This window comes from Globicephala melas, chromosome 2 (assembly GCF_963455315.2).
Source record: "Globicephala melas chromosome 2, mGloMel1.2, whole genome shotgun sequence".
NCBI classification, from domain to species: domain Eukaryota; kingdom Metazoa; phylum Chordata; class Mammalia; order Artiodactyla; family Delphinidae; genus Globicephala; species Globicephala melas.
In genome coordinates this window covers 114,468,431-114,489,948 of record NC_083315.2, presented here as the reverse complement: position 1 = coordinate 114,489,948, position 21,518 = coordinate 114,468,431, and the positions used below count along the sequence as shown (strand labels likewise).

At 48.4% G+C, this 21,518-nt stretch overlaps 1 long non-coding RNA gene across 2 annotated transcripts in view; it reads right to left on the bottom strand.

Moving 5' to 3' along the window:
- Positions 1-3,616: 3,616 nt before the first annotated feature.
- Positions 3,617-21,518, bottom strand: part of LOC115852218 (uncharacterized) — a 39,375-nt gene continuing 21,473 nt past the window's right edge. Inside the window, exons 4-5 of one of the 2 annotated variants that reach the window (XR_009563103.1) lie at positions 15,885-16,038; positions 3,617-6,138 (exon numbers count right to left, since the gene is read on the bottom strand). This is a non-coding gene — a long non-coding RNA (uncharacterized lncRNA). The remainder of the gene's footprint in view (positions 6,139-15,884; positions 16,039-21,518) is intronic. The other variant, XR_009563104.1, reaches the window with a different exon arrangement.

Sequence of the window (21,518 nt, the reverse complement as noted above, 5' to 3'; positions counted from 1 at the left end):
GACAAGTGTTAGCAGATGCCCACCTCTGAGCCTCTGTTTCCTTGTTTATAAACTGGGCTGTCTGAAAAACTGCACAAGGCTATCCACGTAAAAAGTATAGTGGAGTGCCAGGCCCACAGTACTAAAGAAAAATACAAGCCATTGCACAACATTCTGTATTTCACATGGGAAGGAACCAGTCCAGAGAGAATGTCCTGTTCAGGGTCACCTTGTAGGACAGGCAGGTGGTTAAGTTAGTTGATACACTCTTGTCTTCAGGTGGTTAACAGCTTTTAAACGCCATCCACCTAAAAATCAGCCTCTTTTACTGTTATCAGCTGAAGTGTAAAATTGATAATAAAGGCTGGAAGAGTCTTTTCATCAGCTCAGTCTAATTCTACTGAATGATTCTACAGAAGCAGATGATTTCACAAGACATCAGTAACTTGTGAAGTTTGGGTTTAGGTGCTTTCAAAGTTTTTATCCCTAAAATGCATCTCTTGCCTAGACAGAAAGAGGAGTACAGGGAAGTTTATGGCATTCTATAAAACGCAGAATGGGGTATCAGTACAACTCATGTACTTTGGCTTACACCTAAGAAAACATTACCATTATGTTATCCTTCTCCTGACCCACAAATGATGTCAAAGTCAAGTGAATATGATGATCACCTTCCTCTCAGACCAAAAAGGAGCCAATACCTCGTGGGTCTTTCATATATAAAGAGTATCACTGTAGACTGAACTGTCTGGTCAAAGCCAGCTCTGTCCCCCTCCTGCAGCTCAGTCGTCTGGAGCTGAGCACTGTGGTGGGCCCCTACCAGTCTTGTCTTCTCTCAGGTGCTCCAGGACCCTCACTAAAATTCCTTGTCCCTCTCAGAGCACCTGAACACAGGTGTTACATGATCTAACGCATGAATGTCAGGTTCAGCTCTCCGCTGACACACAGAAGAGGTAAGAGGGGTAAGGGGAGGGATATCCATCTCCGATCTCAAAGAACAAAGGTTGGAAATTGGCTCCCAATTTTGGAATGATGCGTCTTAACGCGTCTCAGTCAGACATGCCTCTTTTTTCCCCCGTGACGGTGTTGAAGGTACAAGTCACTCCAGTTCTGTGCTTGGAGGTTGGAGAAACAGGACAAAGGGATGTGACCCACTCTTCCTTGGCCTCCTTGGGGACCGGCTTTTGTGTAGAGGTGTCACCTTCCATGCTCACAGAGGGGCCTCTTCTGACCCATTTGGCCCCAGCCTCCCACCTTGCCAGGCTTCATTCAGCTTTTCTGCTCTTTTGGACCCCAACCCTCAGGGTGGATTCCATCGTCTGCTTAAACCTGGAGGTAGCTGGCCCCAGTTTCTTTACTCTCTGGATTGTCTTCCTGTTTATCCATCTCCTTTCTTTCTTTTCTTTTTTTTTAAACCTACCCTCTTTCTTTCATGCGATTGGTTGGGTGGCTGGAGTCTGGAGTTCCCTAAAGAAAAATTTTAGAATTAAAACGTGGAAAGTCTTCCTTAGACTTTCTTCCTTTCAAATTTCTAAGCAAATGAGAACTAAAGGTTTCAAAGAAAACAGCTCAGCAGACCGGGAGCCTTTTATGCACTTTGATTTTCTCCAAGACGCTAAAGGTCCTGTCAGGACAGGTAGAAGTAAGGGAGTCTTGGGAAAGAGGGAAGTGTCACAAGGGGGAAATAAAAGTCACATCAGCCACTTCCTTGAATTTAGTTCCTTGATTGCTTCTGCCTGCCTCATCCTCAGGATAAATTTCCTTTATAGGTACGTGTACCAAAGCCATTTCCAGAAGGAAGGGTTTTTCTTTAAAGAGGGAATAAATTCCAGTCTGAGCAATCTGAAGACCTTCACGTGGGGCCTGAAGATGTCAAAACTGGATGCTTGAGGGCATTTGCATTGAAACTTCAGTTGCTACTGGAAGTGATTAAGTGGTGACAGAACTGAGTCAGTGAGATGGGTCCTTCCTTCGCCCCCTTTCCTCCTGATTTTCATCAACTCGCCCTAGGTGTAGTTGAAATTTCATTTGGCAAGAAAGGTCAGAGTGGAACTGTAGTCAGAAACATACCCAAGAGCCATTCCCCAACCTCTGGGACCTGGACAAGAATATCCCAGGTCATTTCCCCATTTTAAGGGAGCATCACAGAAACTGAAGCTGGATATCCTGTGTGTGTTTCCCTCCTAGAGAAGTGGCTCTGTCTCATTCATTCAATCGCATGATGAAGCACTATTATTCTCCAGGCCCTGTGCCAGGTCCTAGAGACACAAAGAGTTACCAGTCATGGCCTCTGCCTCAAAGAGCTCCTTGCTCAGGTGGAGAAGAAGACAAGCATTTAGAAGACAGGACGGGAAGCTGAAGCACAGGCGTGATGTGAGCTCAAATCAGAGGCCCCCAATGCAGAATGCAGCAGGGGAGGGGGGACCAAGAGATTACACCCTAGTTAGCTATTTGCCCACCAGACCAGAACTCTTATCTCATATCCCAAGTGACCCATGGCCCCCTTTCAACAAGTGACAAGAAACAAAACTGTGCTCAGAATAAAACTAACTTCTGGGCTGGGATTAAACCAAGCACCCACAGCATGCTGTACTGTTCACTTTTGCATCTCTGTGTGCTCCTAGATTCCAGAGTTGAGCCTGAAGGCAATTGAATTAATGACAAATGATGTACATGTCTTAGTTCAGAGCTTCTCAAACTTAGCGTGCACTTGAATGTGCACTTGCGTGGCCTGGAGATCTTGCTGAAAAGCAGGTTCTGATTCAGTTGGTCTGAGGCGAGCATGACACTCACATTCCTAACAAGATCTCAGACAAGGCCTGTGCTGCTGGCCTGGGGCCAACACTGAGGACCTTTTTTTTTTTTTTTTGCGGTGCGCGGGTCTCTCACCGTTGTGGCCTCTCCCGCTGCAGAGCACAGGTTCCGGACGCGCAGGCCCAGCGGCCATGGCTCACGGGCCCAGCTGCTCAGCGGCATGAGGGATCCTCCCGGACCGGGGCACGAACCCGCGTCCCCTGCATCGGCAGGCGGACTCCCAACCACTGCGCCACCAGGGAAGCCCATTTTGAATAGAATGTTATGTTGGCTACTTATATAAGGGCAGCATTCTCTGCCATCCCCACCCCCGGTACCACTGACAAACCTGGACAAGAGTTTCTGCAGCCACTCCTGAGGATGATCCAGCATCAGGCAATGTGAGTCTTTTGAAAAGTAGGGCTGGATTCTGAGGACTGACGTTAAATAGGGCCCAGGCCAAAGAACCTGCCATCAAACCTGGTAAGTGTTATAAGGAAAGCAGCTGACACAATGCAAGGCCAAAAGCGTTATCACCTGAGGTCCAAGAAAAGGACAAAAATCATGAAGGAAATGCATTTGAAGGAAAATTCACTAAGAAAAGCTGGGGTTTTTGTTGTTTTTTGTTTGTTTGTTTTTACATCTTTATTGGAGTATAATTGCTTTACAATGGTGTGTTAGTTTCTGCTTTATAACAAAGTGAATCAGCTATACATATACATATATCCCCACATCCCCTCCCTCTTGCATCTCCCTCCCTCCAACCCTCCCTATCCCACCCCTCTAGATGGTCACAAAGCACCGAGCTGATCTCCCTGTGCTATGCAGCTGCTTCCCACTAGCTATCTATTTTACATTTGGTAGTGTATATGTGTCCATAGGTTATTCGTCCTTTTATGGAGTTGCTGTGGCGTGTGGGAGGCGCCCTGACCAGGCCTCCACCTGGAAGGAGAGGAGAGGGGTTGGCTTCCCAATGACAAAGTCCCCACTATATCCTTATCAGAATATGAGAAGCCTTAACAAGAAAAAAAAAATCAGAAAACAAACAAACCCACCCAAAAAAACAGAAAAGAGAAGAAAAGAAGAGGGCTTCCCTGGTGGCGCAGTGGTTGGGAGTCCGCCTGCCGATGCAGGGGACGCGGGTTCGTGCCCCGGTCCGGGAGGATCCCACATGCCGCGGAGCGGCTGGGCCCGTGAGCCATGGCTGCTGAGCCTGCGCGTCCGGAGCCTGTGCTCCGCAACGGGAGAGGCCACAACAGTGAGAGGCCCACGTACCGCAAAATAAAAAAAAGACCTTAGGAAACCTCAGTAAACCAAACAATTGCGTGGGACCCAGGCAGATTTGGACCCGAATCCTAGTTCATCTCCTCTGGATGTTCAGTGTCAAGTTTCATATGATTCTAAGTAAAAGGAAGTGAGGCATGTCTCTCTTTCCAGGAGTTTCCAGTTGTGTGGTCTGTGTTTGCTTCTGATTGAGGCTAGGTCTACCCAAAGTCACCACATGAAACATTTGGTCAGACTTTTTAAAACTTTGCAGTATTTTAATATTCATCTCCGGGGAAGCCCAAAACAAACAAGCAAATGCAACTTTTACTGATTAATGAATGATCTTCTTTCAGGTGAAATGTTCGAGTGTTGATTCACTGTTAAGTTGGTTTTTAAAGTTCTCCTTTGAACATCTTCCCACCCCCATCCCTGGGAGGCGACTCTCCAGGGCAGGACCTCGCCATGTGGCCCGCCACGGGTGGCCTAGCCAAGGAGGTAGCCTGGGCTCCAGAAACCTTTCTGTGTATTTGCACTTAATTCAGTTATTCTCTTCCACAAAACACAGAGTAAACCTCTAGTTTGGCGAGGCCTAAACTATAGATATGTAAACATCGTGTAATTTTACAAGTCAAATGGAATAGATAGCTTTCACCTCTTTGAGGCTAGAACTAGGAATCTACCACTGGCAGATTCACCATGGAAGGGTCTGTCTGGGATGTATGCAGTACTCCACAGGTCCAGCGGCAATCGTCCCCAGGGAATCTGTGCACTCGGCCCTCCATCTGTGGTCCCCACAGCACCCTGAGCGGGGAGGGGCAAGGTCCTAGATATCTCAATGAGAATTTCAAGTTTGGCTGAAAGTCTTTCAATTCGGGGGCTTGATTAGGATTGGGGCAGTTTCATAATATAGCGGTTTGGGGTTGGAAGCAGCAAGGTGAGAGTTTGAGGTGAGGGGTTTGAAGTATCTCAAGCGTGAACTGTGTGTTGATGCTTCCTGTTAAGAGTTGATGGATCTTTCAGGAGATTCCTGAAATGAACAACCAACTTATTTGACTGGGCAAGAGTGTCCTGTAATAGTAAACTTATCATAATGAACGATGGAAGAATAAAGTCATGTTAACGTAGACAGTAAACTAGGGGCAGCAGGGGGTAATTTTGGCCTCAATTGATTAGTCATTAGGCCTAGAGTAAGGTCCTGAGGAATATGAGGACACATGACAGGCACATTTTGATAAATTAAAAATCCAGGACATGAATCCATGAGCAATGACAGGTTGGGGGGGGGGGTGTAGATAAACTAACAGGGAATTTACAGAGGAAACTGTACACAGGGAGCCCAGAGGAAGTGGAGGGGGTCAAAAAGCAAGTTTTACATGTTCTATCACTTTACCCATGATTGACAAGCCTTAGATACAGTCACAAATTCCCACTGCAAAGTATCCATGTAATCCAGCTACTGGTGACTAATAATAGTAGGTATAACTTCTCAAACAGTGGCTAAATGCCAGGCATTTTACATATGTGATCACTACAGGAGGTGGGGGGAGAGTGGCAGTTGAATTACTATCCCCATTTTACAGATGAGGAAACTGAGGTTCGGAGTTTAGTAACTTGTCTGAGGTGATGCAACCAAGAACAGTGGCAGTGCTGAGACTCAAACTCTACCCCTTCTGCCTCCAAAGCTCTTTCTCACCAGGCTGGTCAGGGTGAGCCTCCTCATTTGCTGAAGCTGTTCGAAGATCCTCAACCACCGCCATTGTCCACGGCTGCTGTTGTTAACCTCAAGTAGCTCTAGCTGCCGCATAAACCCATTCTACTCTGCGAAGTCATTTGCTACTAGTACTTCTATTTTATAAAATTTCCTTATCGGAAAAGTTGGAAAGGTACCTCGTAGGACTGTTTGAAAAGTAACTGATGGAGTGCATAGGAAACTCACCACAGCTGTGGATGCAGTCTTGGCATGCGGGCTTCAGTGCGAGAAACTCCAGACACCTGATCCAGCTAAGGGGCTGTCCCAGGAGGATTCTTGAGAGCAAATGGCAGGAACCCACCAGCAAAGGAGAGAGAAAACTCCACCTCCTCCGGGCCCGCTGGGAAACCCTGTTCAAGGCAATTTGTGATTAAGTTGAGAACACAGTTCCAGCTGACTCAGGGATGGAGATGCGTACAGTGAGCGAACGTCTGTGGGGCCTGGGGGAGGGGGCCTTCAAGGAGCACTTTTCAAAGGACCAGCAGGCACCACCCTTGGTGGCTATCACAGCAGAGGCAGCCTCCAGAGAGACTGCCCAGCCATTTGAGGTTCATACCAACCCGGATCCCACCCTGCGCCCTGATCCGTACCATCGCATGACCCTGGGCTAATGCTTAACCTCTCTGCTTTTGCTTCTCATCTATAAATTGGGGCGATGCAGCTGCCTCGCAGAGTTGCTGTGATGCTTAACCATCACTAACAGTGTCTGTAAAGCTCTGGCAAAGTGCCCCCACACGTGGCAGGGGCTCAGTAGCTGACAGCTTCCGCTATTAGGATTATCCTTATCAATAACATTAAGATGCCTACGGCGGGGCATCCCCTCCAAGCAGCACCCCTCCTTCCTCCACCCCTCAGGGTCGCCCAGGACCTGAGGAACTAGACCCTCTAAAGACAAACTGGGGCATCCAGTCTTCCCTGGTGCCCTTCCTGACCTTGTCCCTTGCCCCAGGGCTCCACCATCACCCAGCCCATCTCATCCTCTGGACATGGCCCCTGGATGGGGGAGGGGAGCCGGTTCGGTGTAGACCTGACCCACAAGAGCCGCCACAAGGTTGGACTAGGAGACACCATCGATGAGGCACCTGACCAAAGGTGGGAAACTAAAGGTTGTTATGGGCCCAGGCCTGCAATGTGAGCTGGAGGCTCCCGACTTCTGGCAGCCCTGAGGGGCCATGGAAAGCGGCACCTCTGCTCCGGTAGTCATGAGTGGGCCAGGCTGCAGGCGGCTCGGGGCATAAGCACAACCTGTCCACAGAGCATGAAGAACACCCTTCGCCTTGGGCCTTGCCAGAAGCCTCCTGTTGGGGGCGGAAGAGCTGATCAGGAGTACCCTCAGGCTGTCCAGGTCCCCACCCTGCCTCGTTAAGAGGAAAGTGAACCTTTATCATGGAGACCCTTTCTTTCCTTCCACCAGCCCACTTGTGGGAAAGGCAAGGAAGGAGAGATCCCTTGCTCCTGTAGCAGCATTAACTGTGTTTGAGAAAATGAAGGAGGGAGGAGGTCTGTATACCCATAAAGACGCCTCCACATGCTGTTAAGTAGAAGAAGAGACCACCTTACAGAGCAGTTTGCACAGTAATCCTATCAATATGGAGAGTCAGAGAGAACAGCTGGTGAGCTCATCTCTACAGCCTGGGCCACTCCACTGGGGCCGGAACGGATTCCACACAATCCCTCCCATTATTAGCCTGTGACTCAGGGTCTAGGCATTTTTGCGTCAAGTTAGGGCATCCCCCAAACATTAGAAGTGAGTTCAGATGACGAGTTTGAGTGACAAATGTCCCAAGATGTTAATAGAGGTTCTCTCCGTGTGGTTGGATTCTAGGGTGATTGGGCTTTGGGGGGTTTTTCGGTAACTTACTACGGAGAATTTCAAACATGTACAAATGTTGAATATTAAAATGAACTTCCATCTCCAGCTTCAGTTATCAGCTCATGGGCAAATTTGTTTTCATTTCATTTCCTTCCCTCCATCTCATTAGAAGTAACACAGTCATCATATGTCCACCCTTAAATACCTCAGTATTTATCCCTGAAAGATAAAGACTGTATTTATTTATTTATAAAAATATTTATTCATTTATTTGGCTGTGCCGGGTCTTAGTTGGGGTACGCGGAATCTTTGTTGCGGCATGCGGGATCTAGTTCCCTGACCAGGGATGGAACCCGGGCCCCCTGCATTGGGAGCACGGAATCTTAACCACTGGACCACCAGGTAAGTCCAGGTAGGTCCCAAAGACTATATTTAAATGCATAACTTTAATGCCATTATCACACTTAAAAAACTAACAATAATCTAGAAAGATTTCTTTTACTCTCTACTTTGTGCATTTCTCTATTACTTTAATTATCAGGAAAAAATATAAAGCTATTCCCGTTTTTAATTTGTTTTCAAAAACATTAACCCCGGGCTTCCCTGGTGGCGCAGTGGTTGAGAATCTGCCTGCCAATGCAGGGGACACGGGTTTGAGCCCTGGTCTGGGAAGATCCCACATGCCGTGGAGCAACTGGGCCCGTGAGCCACAATTACTGAGCCTGTGCGTCTGGAGCCTGTGCTCCGCAACAAGAGAGGCCGCGATAGTGAGGGGCCCGCGCACCGTGATGAAGAGGGGCCCCCGCTTGCCACAACTAGAGAAAGCCCTCGCACGGAAACGAAGACCCAACACAGCCATAAATAAATAAATAAAGCAAACTGTCAACAAGTAAAAATAAATAAACAGTATCAAAACAACAACAACAACAAAACATTAACCCCCAGTTGAGCATGCCTCAAAAATCCAGTCCTGAGGAGAAAGGTGGGTCAGGGGACGCACATATGAAACCCAGAGTGACCATGGGCATCGTCTAAGTCACAAATAACAGAAGCCCCTGGAGCGGGGGCTCTGGAGGCTAAGGAAGTGGTGAGGCCCGGGGGCCATCAGAAGTCACCTGGGTCAACACCTGTGCTCCTCTCTGAGGAGGAGCTTTGCCTGTTTTCTCTTTGTGTCACAGAGCAGGAGAGCCTGCTTGGCTGTGGCTGCCAAGCTCACAGGTGACGGGCACAGGATGAAGACAAGCCTACCTCCCAATCAGCCGTCATCCATCTCTCTCTGTCTCTCTGTCTCTCTGTCTCTCTGTCTCTCTCTCTCTCACACACACACACACACACACACACATACACACTCCCAGGGAAAGGACTCAGATGGGTCTAATTATATTCTGAGAAGCAGGGCATGCTTTTGACCTGTCTGACTCTGAGAGCCCTGCCCTGAACTCTGGAAGGGTCTATGAAGATCAAAGACAATGACCAAAAAGGAGGGCCATTGTGAGCTAGAGAGCCAGCCAGTGGGTGCCCACCTCACATGAGTCTGTGCCGCCAGAGAGCTTGGTTTGGGGGAGAAGACCTGGGTGCTGACAACAGTTAGAAAACCATATGGAGAGGCACGACATAGGGTCAGGGTGGGGGAAGGTCCTGCGGGCTACAGCACCACCAAATCCCAGACTCTGCACAACGGACAGGTCTCGTCTCACGCGGCTGGAGTTCTCTGCCTTTCGTGGGCCTGGGATCAATGGCAGCCTCCTTTTTTCTGAGGCCCAACAGCACAAGCTCAACTGTCCACTTGGCTCACAGGACTGTGATGACGAAGGAAGGGGGCAGAGAAAGCAGGGCCTTTGGGTGGTCTCTCAATGACCTCTTCCCAGGGCTGGGGCCTCAAGAAGGAAGGGGGGTGAACAAAAAGGGCAGCGGAGGGGGCCTTGCATAGTACTGGTCCAATCTGGAACTGTGAGGAACCACCAATGACCACCTGACCCATCCCAGGCCCTCTATAGAAGGAATGGCAGTAGTGGCCCCCAGGGAGGGTCAGGGACCACCCCAAACCCAGGCAACTTCCTGGAAGCACTGAATCAGATCCAGAGAGCCAACCCTCCGCCCCAAATTCTTGCCAGGGTTTGGACAGATGAGTAAGGACAAGGCTTTCCAGCGGCAGAACGTGCCAAGGTGGATGTCCACCAGACGCCCCTCAAGGAAAACACAGGGCTCCTATGGTCAGATGGTGTGGGCAGGACCAGATTACAGAAGGCTACGGACATCTGCACTTGACCTATGGGCCACAGGGAGCCACACTAGATTCCTGAGCAGGGAAGCCACATGATAAAGTGCAACGGTGCAACTTTGCAGAGCTTAGGGTGCAGAGTGAGCTGTAAGGGAACCCAGCTAGGAAGCTGCTGTAGTTGCCCAGGAGTGAGGAAACACAGATCTGGGTGGAGGTCATCGGGGATGAATTAGGCATGAGATGTACTGTGAAGAGAGAAGGTGGGGCACTCTGACTGGCTCCCAATTGCCAACTCATCGGATGAGTGGTTGACTCAAGCCCCATGCTTGTGTCCATGAGCCATGAACCAGCTCTTGCTAATTTTAAGCAAAGGAGAATTTAATGGAAGCCCACAGGGGATGAAGTGCTCACAAAATGGACAAGAGACTGGGAAGACCAGGCTCTGGATATCAGGAATTGAGGGCTCTAGACAGCCAGAAGGTCACGGCCAGGACGCCAAAGCTGCAGCCACCCCTGCTGTACCAGCTTTTGTAAATGACTTCTAACCACCTACTGTCCTCAGTTCACTCGCTCAGGATCTGAAGCCCTAGGCAAGAACATCCAGTTGGCCAGGCAGAGGCCGCCTTGTCACCACTGGGCTGGGATGGGGGTGGAGCTGGAAGGATTTGGCCCCCTTGGCTCCTTTTGAGGGAAGTAGAGATGAGGCAATCTCCTAAAAGGAGGTCAGAGTGCTCTTACGATTGGGCACTGGACACCCCCAACATGACACCTAGCTTCCACTTGGCCCATGTTTCCATCCCACTGATTCTGCAGTTTGCTGAGATCTCTGACCACCACTATTCCTCTCCTGATACTGCTTTCCAATGTGACTGCCCTATAAGGGTCTCCCAGGGACCTCTGTGCTCTGTGACTTTTGTGCTGGATTTGATGTTCCTGCAGATGACAGGGAGAGCTTGCTGGTGGCCAGGTGAGTGAGTGGTGGGCTGACCACTGAGCCTCTAGGACTCCTCAGGATGGTCCCTGGCTCCTTGGGTCCCTCTCTCCCCCCTCCCCAGTTCACCTTCATAAAGCCACAGAGTGAGCCTTCCAGCACCCTCGAGATGAAGCTTAAGGTCCTTTGGGTGCTCACAAGGCCCTTTATGAGCTGGCCCTGCCTGCCCAACCTCTCAGTCTCTCTGTGCACCCTTGCTTCTGCTGACCCCCTCCACCTGAAAGGCCTCTGTCCCCCACCCACCAGCCCACACATCTGGCTGAGGCTGGCCAACTCCTCTTCAGCCTGCAGAACCCCTTCCCCACCCTCCCCAGGATTCCTAAGCACACCTCCTTTGATTCCATTACATTCACACATCTCAGTCAAATCATTTCCCCTCCAGGAATATCACATTTTGTGATATTTACTTGCAGTACTTTTTTCCTTTCAGGAAGAAATGGGACTTTGGACATAAAACAGAAATCCCCTTTAACTGACACCTCTGGCTCCCAATCCATTGTGCAACTTTCATACACTTATATGTAACATAACCAGCGCTTGGTACCAGTCTTTGGAAGAGTTGGCTTCATTCTCATTTACATAAGGGTCATCATGCTCTAGGCATTGCTCCATACCTTCACTTCTCCTACTCAGCATCATCATTGCAATTAGCAGACTGTGTGGCCTAATATTCAACAAGTGAATATTGTAATTTCCCTAATCACGTCTCTAATATTAGGTATTTAATTTCCTTTTTTTTTTAGTACTTGAAATAATGTTGAATATCGAGCGTCTTATGCATTTCAGGTTATATACTTAGGATGGTGTTTCAAAAGAGCATATACTGGGTCAAAGGGCATGTGCTTGCTAAGTTCTTACACATACTGCTGCATCAGTGCCCTTTCAGAGAGCAAGCCTCCCTCCCCCAGGCAGTGGGCTAGTAAGAACACTTATTCTACAGCACTACTTTGTTCTAATCCTGGATGTTATACAATTTTAAAGTCAGCTAATTTGATAGATGGAAAAGTATGTCTTCTTTTAAATGTGCATTTCTTTGATTATTATCTATTTTTCAATTAGTTAATAAGCAATTGTGCTTTCATTTGTGATTTGTCTACTAATATCCTTTATTTATCTTGACATAATATTGTTTTTCATTTCCATTTAATGATACCGTAAGAATTTTAATACATGGTCACCTTGTCTATCGACATCTTTTACCAGGTTTTCTCTGAATTTTTAAAAACTTTATAATCAAAGCATCGGACTTAGTTGAATGTTTCATCATGCTGTTCATTTCAGGCATACCATGTGTATTCTCATGCTGGTTTCCAAGCAGAGTATATTTTGTCCTACATAGTACATACTACTTCTGTGATATTCCTGGGAACGGATTGCATCGCCTAGATTTCAATGGGATGTAGAGGCCATCGGCCTTTGTTTAGAGGTGTACTTTCCTCATTGCCACAGGAAATAGTCTTTACTCAGCTCGGTGTGGCTTAAAATATTTTTTAATCAGCTCTTGCAATCTTTTCTTACATGATTATTTCCCTTTTAAACTTAGAAAGTCTTTTCATCTCCAATGATTGTATTATTTTCTGCTTTGTTTTCCTTTAGATTTTATGGGGGGGGGGGGTTGCTTATTTTTTACTCTCTAACTCCAATCCATCTGGAATGTATTTTGGTGGCATGGACCAAGGAACAGTTTGGAAATATGCAAAAAGAGCTATATATATACTTCCTGACCCACTTTAGAGAAATGTGGATCAGGGAGTATAAATGTACTACCTTCAAGGAAATAGTCCACAATACAAGACTTCCAAAGATGTTGATAGCAGTACTATTTATAATAGCAACAGTGTAGAAAGCCCAGATGTTCACCTACAGAGGAAGAGTTAAGCAAACTGTGACATGGAATAGGAAAAAGAAAGGTGTGTATGATGAAGTTTTAAAAGAATACGAAATGTGCCTACCCTGTATTTACACTTACAATAAATCACGTAGGAGTATGACCACAGCCTGGGGAAAAAATACAAATGGCAAGGTTGTGAGTAAATCACTGACTGCCGCTGGGCAGGTGAGTGGCCTGTGGCTGCGTGTACCTTTCTCGAAAGGTATTCAGAAAGGCGATCTGGAGGTGGGAGGGTTGCCCCTGGGTGAATTATTTTCCTTTTATATTTATATTGTATTGATATCAGCAAAAGATTTATTTATTTATTATTGAAGTATAATTGATTTACAATACTATGTTAGTTTCAGGTGTACAGCAAAGTGACTCAGTTATATATTATATACACACACACACACACACATATATATATTTTTTCAGATTCTTTTCCATTATAGATTATTATAAGATATTGAATATAGTTCTCTGTGCTACACAGTAAATCCTTGTTGTTTATCTATTCTATATATAGTAGTATATATGTTAATCCCATAATCCTAATTTATCCCTCCCCCCAGCAAAAGATTTATTACATTAAGACAGTAGCCACATGATATTTGCAATGGCTATGTTTCAAGACGTTTGCTAATCTCCAAATCTGCACATTAGGAAATACCCAGTGCCTCACCCCTGGAAGCATGTCATCACAGAGAGCCCCTGTGTGTCTTCTGCTTATTCTTGCATCTTTTCAACCATCACTAGTTTTGTCTCTCACACGATGTCCTTTTTTGTTCCCCCACAAAGAAAAAGTATTGATTTCTCCCCCCTAACGCCCCTCACAACTTTACAAGAGCTACCCTGTAGCCAAGATGACTGGAGGCCATCCAAGCCTTGGTAAGAGTCAGGTGCTCTGTGGACAGCCAGGCTCACTCACAAGTGATTCTCACTTCAGCACTAGCCTAGAGGCACAATTCTAATGTCATCCTTGCAAAATCACAATGCCAACTTCAGGTTTACTCTCAAATAGTTGAGCCTGAAAATGTCAAATCCATAACTATCACTAGTCTTCTGGAAGAAGAAGGAAGTTGTGGTAGACTATTACATTGTGGTAGACTGTGCCCTCCCAGGAAGCCCGTCTCCTAGAATCTATGCCCTTGTGCAGTCCCACTCACATCCTCTCTGGCCTTGGCCATGTGCCTGACTTTGGCCAAGGAGACTTCAAGGAGGCATGATACAAGAGCAGCCTTGATAAGTGCTTGTGCTTTAGATGTGTCCTCTTGGAAGGTTCCCTCTTAGGACCCAGCTGCCATGCTTTAAGGAAGCCCTGAGTAGCCAGTGGGAGTAAGGAGACACCGGGAAGAATGAGGTAGCTCAAAAAGAGGAACAGAGGTGCCCAGCTGAACTCCCAGCTGAATGCAGCTACCTGAGTAATACCATATGGAGCAGAAGAACTGCTCAGCCAACCCACAGGATCATGAGAAATAATAAATCAAGATTGTTTTAACCCACTAAATGTTGGAGTAGTTTGTTACACAGTAACAAATAACTGAAACACATGGAAATGTATGCAGTGTATACTGTAGGATGTTAAGACAGAAAGTAAAATAAAAAAGAAACACAGGATAAAGTCTATATAAAAATACATGACTAGGGCTTCCCTGGCGGTGCAGTGGTTAAGAATCCACCTGCCAATGCAGGGGACACGGGTTCAAGCCCTGGTCCAGGAAGATCCCACATGCTGTGGAGCAACTAAGCCTGTGCAACACAACTACTGAATCTGCACTCTAGAGCTCACGAGCCACAACTACTGAACCCATGTGCCACAACTACTGAAGCCCGCATGCCTAGAGCCCTGCGCACCGCAACAAAGGGTGGCCCCTGCTCGCCGCAACTAATGAAAGCCCACACGCAGCAACGAAGACCCAATACAGCCAAAAATAAATAAACAAACAAATAAATAAATAAATTTATTTTAAAAATACATGACTATATCATGAACCAAGATTAGGAGACACTTTAAGAGTATAGAAAATATTTGGGGGCTTCCCTGGTGGCGCAGTGGTTAAGAACCCGCTTGCCAATGCAGGGGACACGGGTTCGAGCCCTGGTCTGGGAAGATCCCACATGCCGTGGAGCAAATAAACCTGGGCACCACAACTACCGAGCCTGCACTCTAGAGCCTGCGAGCCACAACTACTGAGCCTGCGTGGCACACCTACCAAAGCCTGTGTGCCTAGAGCCCGTGCTCCGCAATGAGAAGCCACCACAATGAGAAGCCCGCTCACTGCAATGAAGAGTAGCCCCTGCTCACCGCAACTAGAGAAAGCCCGTGCACAGCAATGAAGACCCAACGAAGCCAAAGATAAAAAAAAGAAAAGAAAAGAAAAGAAAAGAAAATGTTTGGAGCTCCTTCAGTTACTTTTTTTTTTTAATTAATTTATTAATTTATTTATTTATCCTTGGCTGCGTTGAGTCCTCGTTGCTGCACGTGGGTCCCCTCTAGCTGTGGCGAGCGGGGGCCAATCTTCATTGTGGTGTGCGGGCTTCTCATCGCAGGGGACTCTCTCAGTGTGGAGCACGGGCTCTAGGCACGTGGGCCTCAGCAGTTGTGGCACACAGGCTCAGCAGTAGTGACTCGTGGGCTCCAGAGCGCAGGCTCAGCAGTCGCAAAACACAGGCCTAGCTGCTCCGCAGCATGTGGGATCCTCCCGGACCAGGGATCGAACCCACGTCCCCTGCATTGGCAGGTGGACCCCCAACCACTGCACCACCATGGAAGTCCCACCTTCAGTTACTTTTTAAGTATACATAGTTTTTGAAAGTGTTGTAAGGAATTTCAAAAAGTCTATCGTGGCTCCTGTTCTCAAGAACTTCCAGCCCTCGGGAGAAGCAGTGCCAGGCAGTTCTTGGGAGCAATGCTTGAGACTCCCAGCCCAGAGGGGGACTGGCTGAATGAGAGAGTTTCTGGGGCCAACTAAAGGCCAGTATGGCTTCCAGGAGAAGCAACTGACATCCTCTTTTTATAGAAAGGTAGTTCTCAGTAAGGAAGTAGCTCCTCTACCAAAACAATTATGTATGTATGCATGTGTGCGTACATGCAAGCAAGAAGGAATCCAGCCTTAGAAACCCTCCCAGTCCTGAGTCCCCAGGGTTGCAGCAGGGCTGGGCTCAGTTCCCAGGCTAAGGGAGATTTGAGGGACTCACGGACAAGTCTTGAACTCTCTCAATTCTTCCAGTCAGCTCCAGACCAAACCATGCTGTGGTTGCCATCAACAAGCAGGTGACATGACATGACATGTACAGCTGGGATGTTCTAAAGGTGATTGAACTCTCGGCTGCAATACACCATATGTGAGGCCTGTGCAAAATTAGGAAAATTACAGCACTGGTAAGGAGGACATGACATCTGGGAAAGTACTTTTTAAAAATAAACAACGTAAGTAACTTTGCAAAACAAGCTACTACAGAAACATGAAACTGTTTCCACTCCTCTAATTTCTTGACGAATTACAGTTAATGTTCATATACGTTTTACAAAATACATTTATAAGAGCAAATGGGTATTAGTGAATAAACTAGAAAACCACTGATTGTGCTGCCAGTAGCAGCTTTTTTTGGACACCTGCTTTTGATTGTGATTTCACGTCCTATTCACAGGGAAATTTTCTGTTGGCACTGTTGCTTCTGGTTCGTGAAATGGATTCACATTGTTTCAACATTCTCTGGTGTTCCAGAAGAACACACTGGCTACCAGGCCCGAATCAGTCTGTGATCCTCTGCTGAACCACATCGGGTCACTCAGCCATTCCAGACTCAATCATTTCTGAAAAGGTGAGAGCACTCTTCCTGCCAACTAAGAGTCTGTAACTACGCCCAGGGCAAGCAGCAGAAAGTTTAGGTGTCACGTTCCTGGTTCAATCCCCTTACTTAGTGAGAACAACGTTGCATTTGTGAAACTTCTGGTTCCCTTTGTGAAATGAGGAAGTGCTGAGTCACCTTTCTGAGGTATTCCTGCAATGAGCTTCCTAGATTTCCCAAGACTTTTTCTATTTCATTTTTCCTAGATTAAGAAATTAGTACAATGAGTGGCCTAGTAAATGCCACAGAAAGTAAAAAGGCACTGGTGTTAACAGCTAGGGCCGCTTCAGGTTCAGGAAGTCTAAGCTGGACATGCCCTTTCTGTGTGCTGTGAGCTCTACCCACAGACGTAGGAAGGATTGCCCAGACCCTGCCCTGGGAAAGGTGGGGACTGGCTGCACAGTGCTGACTTTCCTCCCAAGTTGTCTCCTTCAACGGCTACTTTGAGTTTTAATTGGAACTTTCTGTTCTAGCTGCTCAGTGACCTGAGCCTCTGTGATCTTGATAAGGGAAGGCAGCTTTCCTATTTTTTCTGGCTTCCTAGCCCTGCATCTTGGCTTGGTTTCTAGCCTTATTGTTTTGCAGTCTGTTTGAATAACCAAGCTCTCTGGTGAGGGTTCCATGAACCCACCCCCCCACCTAGTAGGCAGCACCAGGGATGGGATGAGGGGCGGCTGGGCGCATTCCTCATGCTGTCCTCTTAATTCCGATCTTTCACTGCAGAGGCCCACTGGGCACCCAAGGGTATAGTTTGGGCAAGGACTTCTCACAGCTCAGGGATCATGGAAAAGACACAACAAAGAAAAAACTTCTTGATCTTGGAACCTGCCTTGCCTGAGCAGCTTTTGTGACTTCCTGCTCAGAGGACCCCTCAATGCCCATCAAGGGCAGGGAGGGCACAGTGGAATCACTTTGGGGGGTGGGGGCAGTAGAGCATAGGAGTTAATGGAGGCCTCCTGGCCTCACCACTTGCCAGCCATGAGGCCTTGAGTACATCACTTAACCTTTCTGTGCCTCAGTTTTCTCATCTTTAAATTGGGGATTCTGGGGCTTCCCTGATGGTGCAGTGGTTAAGAATCCACCTGCCAATGCAGGGGACACGGGTTCGAGCCCTGGTCCAGGAAGATCCCACATGCCATGGAGCAACTAAGCCTGTGCGCCACAACTACTGAGTCTGAGCTCTACAGCCCGCGAGCCACAACTACTGAGCCCTTAGGCCACAACTACTGAGCCCTTAGGCCACAACTGCTGAAGCCCGCGTGCCTAGAGCCTGTGCTCTGCAACAAGAGAAGCCACCACAATGAGAAGCCCGTGCGTCGCAACAAAGAGTAGCCCCTGCTCGTCTCAACTAGAGAAAGCCCGTGCGCAGCAACGAAGACCCAGCACAGCCAAAAATAAATAAATAAATATATTTTAAAAAAATCTCTAGGAGCCAATCAGGGTAGTTTAATAAATAAATAAGTAAATAAACTGGGGGTTCTGGAAGTTCCAACCTATAGGGTTGAAAGAAGCAAATGCGTGATCATGGTAAGCTCTCAATAATATAACCATTAATATTAGTTGTAGGGTAGAGGGGAGAAGAGGAAGTCTTATCTGCCTTGCTTCAGAAAACAATCCCAAGTAGCCCCTGTTAATCTGACACCAACTTCCATCCCTGTCCCCACCCCCATCCCTGTGTGGGCTGTAGAAGGCCCTGTCCCAGGTGGGGTGGCCTGGGCATCGGCACTCAGATCTTCTTTAATCCCAGTCCTTGGATTTCTGTGGTTTCTGTCCTAGGATGACTATCCATCCAGATTCAACACACTCTCCTCAGGTTAGGTATGAAGGGGGAGGGAAAGTTGCCTAGGAATCTGTGCTGTGCAAGAAGAAGGAGCGCTGACATTACCCTGGAAATGCGGGCTGATATAGGTGAATGTTAATGTTTACAGTCTACTCTGGGCGATCCCAAGAAACAGGATTTCAGAGAAGGGAACAAACACTCCAACAGGGGTCATCAGGAAGGGCTTCAGGAGGCAGCATTTACTTTCCTTAATATGCCAGGATCGTTCTCTCCCCAGCTTCTGAACAACCAGTTTTCAACAAAGCGTCTTTGACCTGAGCCTCCAGGCTTTTGGCAAGAGGTTTAGAAAAACTGCTCAGAAAAAAACAGTGCCAGAAAACAGGGCTGGATGCAAGGGTGCTGCTGGAAGCTGGCATTCCCGGTTTCCAGCTTGACTCTGCAATCCAGGTCCCTTCCTTGTCTGCGAAATTAGGGTGATTGGGGAGTTGGTCAGAAGTTTACCAACCCCTCCTCCCGCTTACAAAGTCTATGATCCTTTACTCTCCAATCTCTGCCCCAAGGCCCCAGCCATACGTCTGTGCACCTCGGGGAGAAACCCCAGCAGGATTCAGCTGACTCATATTACCATAACAGGATGCGTTTTATATTGCTTTCTGGACCTGGAAAAAATCGAGAGTGCCAAGGCTAGACCAGCCTGTGAGCGTTTCCTGTTTCTCCGAAAGCGGACAAGCCAGCGGTCAGCATCCCGGGAGCAGCGCACGCCAAAAGGACAGCATCTCCTGGAGTCCTCCTACCTCCCGGCCTCCCCTGTTTCTTGTAGCGCTGGGCGTGGCCTCCGCGCGGCACATTGGTGGCTGAAGCAGGAGCTGGGAGGCGTCATCCACGTCCTCGCATTGGTAGAGCTGGTGGGGGGAGAAGGGGCTAGTTCGCAGCCTGGAAGCTCTGGAAGGTCGCGTGCGCTCTGCTGCCCGCAGCACAGTCCCTGACCAAGCGGAGGTCTCAGTCGGATCCGTGGGTGGCCGGACCGACCCCGGTGGCTCCCGAGGCTACTTCGGGAGGATTGCGCTCGGCACAGCTATCTTGTCAGTTTCCTGCAGGACCTCCCCGCAGCATGTGGCCAGGCGTCCAGACACCAGGCCAATCAGTTCCTTTACATACAACGAGCTGGGATCTCCTGGGCTCTGGGCCCCTCAGAATGGAGGGTGGCATTTGTGGAGTTATTTTGACAGGATACAGTGGGAGTGAGGACTGGGTCCGAATATCTGTTGTGCACATCAGAGGTGTCACAGGCAGCAACCAGCTGTCACCACACAGTGGGTAACTGGAGAGAATTTAATAAAGGGGCTGTTTAGAAAGGCAAGGGCCAGGGTCTGGGCCTCGCAGTAGCCTCCGTGTCCCCTGAGGCCTGGTGGGGCAGGAGGACCGGTGGCGGGGGTAGGGTGGGGGGGAGGTGGTGGGACCTGAGCGCAGAGAGCCTGCAGAGGGGCAAGGGAATAGGCCGGGCCTCGCTCTCTCCCGCCGCGCATCTCCACCGCGTCACCCTAGGCTGAGCCCAGCCTTGACCTCAACGGAGAAGGGGGAACTGGTGAGAGGAACCACGGGGACAAATGTCTGGTGCTACAGTTTAGAAATAACTGTTAAAAAGAGCTGCATCCAGATGTCTCAAGAGTCAAACATAGTCACCCTAAAATGCCAGGCCTCATGCTGGGTTTGCATGTCCTCTGGCCATTCACTGAGATCACAGCCTCAAGGTCACCACCGCCCACAGCCCAAGCAGGCCGGGTCCTGTGTCCAGAAAAGCCCTGTGTCACACGTTCCACCCGAGACTGCTGCTGAGTCATTGCCCCTTCTCCAGGACACTCTTGTGCAGAGTCCCAGCTGGTGGAAAGCATCAGTGGCTGCAAATTACTGAAAAATGAAAACAAACATACTTATCCCAACAGCATACCATATCAAAAGGAATTTTGCTTTTACAGAATCCAGTAAACTACCCTCAATTGTACCTGCTAAGCAGAAGTGCGCCTTTGTAAGCAGAGGAATGAGGAAAGAGATTAGGGACACCTGACCTGAAGTTCAGGGCACAACTTTAGCGACCAGTTTCATTTTCTGCCACAGGAGTCAATCGTCTAAAAAGAGCTGAAGGAAAGTGACATTTATTGGATAATTCCTAGCTGTGTAACCTCAGACATGTTCCTTAACCTCTCTGTGCCTCCGTCCTTTTATCTGTAAAAGGGGAACAATCAGACTGCCTTTTAGGGTTTTGTGAGGATTAAATGAGTCCATCTCTGGAAAGTATCTGAAACATGTGCGGGACACTGTAACATGGTCGTGTTACCTCAGTACCTGCTATGATCACGTGCCAGCCCAGAGGCCGTGCACAGTCTCTGTTTCCCACCCCAGGAGACCACAGCTTCCAGGTTTCCTCAACACTCAGAGCGAGCCGGCCATTTAGGGGACCCATGGATCGCCTGGTTTTTGCTCCCTGGGGAGAGATGTCCCAGAACGAACCCTTTCTCCTCTAGCCCGCATGCCAAGCACCTGCCTCTGGCTACCTGGTGGTAGAAAATGGCCCTGAGTTGGCATTCAGAAGACACTCAGAGTAGCAGCTGAGCGACCTTAATCTCTGGGCCTCAGAGTTCCTATCTGTAAATTAGAGATAATGATTGTTCTCCCCAAGTACCCACATGCAGGGTGTTTATAAAGATCAAATGTGGAATCACTACAAGTTTTTCCTCAGTGTAAACACCCATGCTTCCAACCCCAAACTGCATTCTAATGCTCCGCTGAGGATGGAATGGATTAAAATAAACCAACCTCAGTGGGTGTGCAAGGGCCCTGGAGTTGCTCCCTAGCCCCGTGGAGTCGTGGGCTACCCCCACTGCCAGGCTGCTGCAGGGAGGGGGCCATTAGCCCAAGAGAACCCTTGAACTGCTGGAGACCTGGGATGAAGGGAGATGTCCCATCCCAGTTAGTTCCCAGGTTCCAGGAGGAAACAGGGATTCTGCTGAGATACCCTGCGTGCAGCGCCTAGCTCTGGCCCGGCACATAGCAGGTGCACAATGAATTTGCTCCCCTTACACACGTGTGAGCACATACACAACCACGTTCGGCCTCACCCCAGACTTTCCGCAAACGCCAAGCACCCACTATGTGCTGGGCACTGCACAAGTTTCAGGGGACCAGGCACGAGAGCTGGCCTC